Consider the following 4,374-nt stretch of genomic DNA (forward strand, 5'->3'; position numbering starts at 1 on the left):
TGACTGCAGCTATAAAATTAAAAGATGCTTGCTCCTTGGAGGAAAAGCTATGACAAGCCTAGACAGTGTATTAAAAAGCAGAGACATTACTTTGCCAAAAAAGGTCCATATAGTCAAAGCTATGGTTTTTCCAGTAGTCATGAATGGATGTGAGAGTTGGACCATAAAGAATGCTGAGCACCAAAGAATTAATGCTTTCGAACTGTGGTGCTGGAGAAGACCCTTGAGAGGCCCTTGGACGGCAAGGAGATCAAACCTGTCAATCCTAAAGGAAATCGACCCTGAATATTCATTGGAAGGACTGATGCTGAAAGTGAAGCTCCAATACTTTGGCCACCTGATGCGAAGAGCTGACTCATTAGAAGAGACCCTGATGCTGGGAAAGATTGAAGGCAAAAGAAGAAGAGGGCAACAGAAGATGAGATGGTTCGATGGCATCACCTACTCAAGGGACATGAATTTGAGCAAACTCCAGGAGAGAGTGAAGGACAGGGAAGCCTGGTATGCTGCAGTGCATGGGGTCGCAGAGTTGGACATGACTTAGCAACTGAACAATAACAACTAAAGGATCATATCTTCAGAGGGTTAAGGTCTTTAAGTTCCTGCTTCTCTCTTTTTTACCCTCAAAGAGAAGACTTTGTTATTTCTGCCATCATGAGTACAACATATTACTTCAACATACTTTGTATCCATGGAAATGAAGGCAAACCAGACAGTTACAGTTTTAAAACAAAGAAACAAGAGAATGCTAATCTGCTTTCACTTTTTAGATTACATCTAATTCTATTATATAAAAGATTCATATATTTCTTCATCTGTATTTATCAATCTTCAAACACTTGTGAAAGTGAAAGTCGTGTCTGATTCTTTGCAACTCCATGGACTGCCATGGAATTCTCCAGGCCAGAATACTGGAGTGGGTAATTTCACATATTACAGATGGAAAAACTCCATGCAACAGATTCCCAAAATGCAGATATTTGGATGGAAGGGTCATTCACAGCTAAGGTATGTCACTAGGAAATTTCAGAATCCGCTTCTTTCCCTTTTTTCAACCTCAAAACTCATTTTATTAAAAGCAGGGATGCATTTGCCAGCCCCTGTTTCTCTATCGTCACAATCAAATCTTGCTTTTGGCTATTGTCTTCTGTAAGTTTTCTGATGGCATGTACCACCCATGGGGTCAGAAAGGCGTGACTGTCATTGACGCTGCAGCTGTTCAGGATAAAGAAACTGCTGTCCAGCTATTTACCTTGTCCTGGTAATTTTTGTTCTTACAGCACAGTTTTCCAATCAGACAAATGAAATGAGACATAAACGCTTCAGTCTTATTTGTGGTATCATCTTCGGCTCTTCTGCAACCAGAGGTACTGACGATGTTTATGGTGTTTTTTGAGCTACATGAATCAGTCGTAAAAGACTTGATTGCAGGTTTTTAATAAAAGGATATAACTCAGAAATGGTCAGATGGAGGAGATGTACAGGACAAAGTCTCTTTTTTGTGATTTCCTGCTTTAACTGACTTTTTCAATTACCAAACAAGCCACCAATTTTAAGAGCTGGCAAAGAGGTTTGCAGAAAATGTTATCTCCCCCTCACTGTTCACTCTTCCCTTCTTCCACATTAAGAGAGTTCTCATTTTTAGCTGTGCTCTAGCCACCTCTCCACCCCACATAAAAATACTTCTCTTAGTCCCTTGAAGTTCAGCATAACCATGTGTAGACATATACTGAAATATCTTTTGGCAACTCCTGGGAATGTTCTTTAAGCAACAGCTATAATGTGCTCTTTGCTCCTCTCTTCTTTGTCTGCCTTCCATCCTGCTACCTGGAATGCATATGTGATGGCTGGAGCTCTAGCCACCAACTTGAGTAATAAGGAAAATGTAGAGGAATCCTGGTCCTCTGAGGACTTTATGTGCCCCAGCTGTCAGAATAACACGGAAATTTTATGTCTGTCTTCCTTAAATTACTATTATTTTAGCTCTCTGTGATTCACAGTCAAGCTTCATTAAAATGATAAAAAGAGTTTGGGTCTTATTATTTTTTCTGAACTGAATTACAACTTGACCTGAATATTCTGGCAACCAATATTTATGTAGACATTATTACAACACGTAGGGGCTTAATAGAAGCAATACTGGAACTAGGAAGAGAACCCTTCTCAGGTCTTTTAAACTCAAAGATTCCACAGTGCTACAATTTACTGTTTTTTTTTTCCTTAAATCATAAAGTGTACGCCTTGCCCTGAGATAATCCTATTAAAATCAGTAATTCAGCTTAGTGGTCAGAGTAAATATTTCTGCCTGCAAAATTTCCTCAGGCCATATTGATTTATTTTCCCTTGTCTAACTTGGAAATGGTTGCAGTTTTAGAGCCAGGACCAGTGTGTTAACACATATTAATGACAGAAGTACCTTGTTCCCTCGGTTCTGAGATGCTATCAATAGAAGATACATCACTGGCTTCATAACAGCTTTTAAGAAAAATATATTAAATTGACTTTTTTTTTCCTTAGTAAATGTTAATAGCGATATACATATATATATATAAAATGTGTGTATACATAGTGTGAGTGAGTGAGTGAAGTCGCTCAGTCGTGTCCGACTCTTTGCGACCCCGTGGACTGTAGCCTACTAGGCTCCTCCCTCCATGGGATTCTCCAGGCAAGAGTACTGGAGTGGGGTGCCATTTCCTTCTCCAGAGGATCTTCCCGACCCCGGGATCGAACCCTGGTCTCCCACATTCCAGGCAAATGCTTTAACCTCTGAGCCACCAGGGAAGCCCATATATACATTTTATATATGTATATATTCATTATTTTTTTTCATCTTTTCCACATCTAATCTGAGGATTCTTTTGAATTCCTTTTGTTTCACAATACACTGAGTCTCTGCTTTATCGAACAAGTTCTCGTGTTTTGGGGTCAATTTGCATCTATGTTACTAATACTGTGGATGGTTAATACTACATGCTCCTATTTAATTGTCTTTAGATAAAGTTCTTTTCATCTTTTTCTCTATTTTTTCCCAATAGAATTCATCTTTAGGCCTGATTATTGTTTTGAAAGTTAATGAAATTCCAGAATCCGGCTTTAAAATGCAACTCCTCATAATGGACAAAAAGTTTCAGAAAAAAATGGAGCTGTGTCTTCCCCTGAGCTTCAGAGAAGAAGGTTAATAGGGTCACACTGTGTCTGTAGACAGCTTGGGGTAGTCTGGCTAACACAATGGCAGTTTACAAGTCACTTCCTAGGAGGGTCACTGTTGGCATCCTGCTCAGAAACCCTTGGATACTTTTTACTAGCTCTGTTTAATCACTTTCTTTTCCCCCAAACCCCCTAGGGCACCAACAGAATATTTTACATAAAATATTTTACTTAAAAAATGTTATTGAATAAAGGGGGAATGTAGATAAATGGGTGGACGAATATACTTGTAGAATTAAAATTAACTGTGTAGAATAATTCATTAACTGATAAGGGAGAAAACTTGTTAATTATTATCCATATGCCAGAATAGGTTTCAGAATAACAGAGATTTCACTCAGGGAATGAAACTGAGGCAGGAACATTTATTCTCTTTTCCTGTGATTTGATGACTATTTTTAGTGTTATATTTAGATTTCTTTGTGTGTGTGTGTGTGTGTGTGTATTTATTATAGATTTTTAGGTTGCAGTTACCATGAGGTTTTTTGTATAGCAGTCTCTCTATCTCCCTCTCTCTATATATAACACACATATATATGATTGTTTTTAAGTTCCTGAACTCCTAATTTCAAAAGCATTAAAAATAATCTGATTTGTACTCTTTTCCTCTCGTGATAACTGCTTTTGATACCATATTTTAACATTTAATTGTTTTGTGTATCCTTTAACTGAAAACATACGGGGGACTTCACGAATTTGTATGTCATCCTTGCCCAGAGGCCATGCTAACGTTCTCTGGATCCTTCCAATTTTAGCTGCCGAAGTAAGCACAAAGACAGGAACATTCACGGAGAAATTTCCAAGACTGGGCATGGTAACCAGAGAGGCTTGCCCTGGGTAAGTGAACATAGCGGAAGGAAGATCTGCTGATGTGGGGACTAGCACAGAAGGAACACAAACGACACGTTTATTTGATCTTCATTTCCCTTAGGTGGACCCATAAAATATCACAGTTCTCTGTGCAAGGCAGACTAAGCCAGGGGAGGACAAAGCAAAGCTCCACCATCTGGGGACCAAATCTGGCAGGGTCAGAAACTGGCCAAGACACCACCCCAGGGGCCAGTGAGGCTGTTCCGGGCCCCTAGACTGAAAAGAGCTTCCCAGGGTGGAGGGGCCACGAATCACCCGGCTGCGCGTCTTCCTGTCTGCCCTCCTCCCAGCTCATTG

The 4,374-nt window shown here is 39.6% G+C and overlaps 1 pseudogene; it reads right to left on the reverse strand.

The window, feature by feature from the left end:
- Nucleotides 1–3,879: 3,879 nt before the first annotated feature.
- Nucleotides 3,880–3,976, reverse strand: LOC114115917 (U6 spliceosomal RNA; annotated as a pseudogene).
- Nucleotides 3,977–4,374: the final 398 nt, after the last annotated feature.

The sequence above is a fragment of the Ovis aries genome, chromosome 7, assembly GCF_016772045.2.
Source record: "Ovis aries strain OAR_USU_Benz2616 breed Rambouillet chromosome 7, ARS-UI_Ramb_v3.0, whole genome shotgun sequence".
Taxonomy (NCBI): domain Eukaryota; kingdom Metazoa; phylum Chordata; class Mammalia; order Artiodactyla; family Bovidae; genus Ovis; species Ovis aries.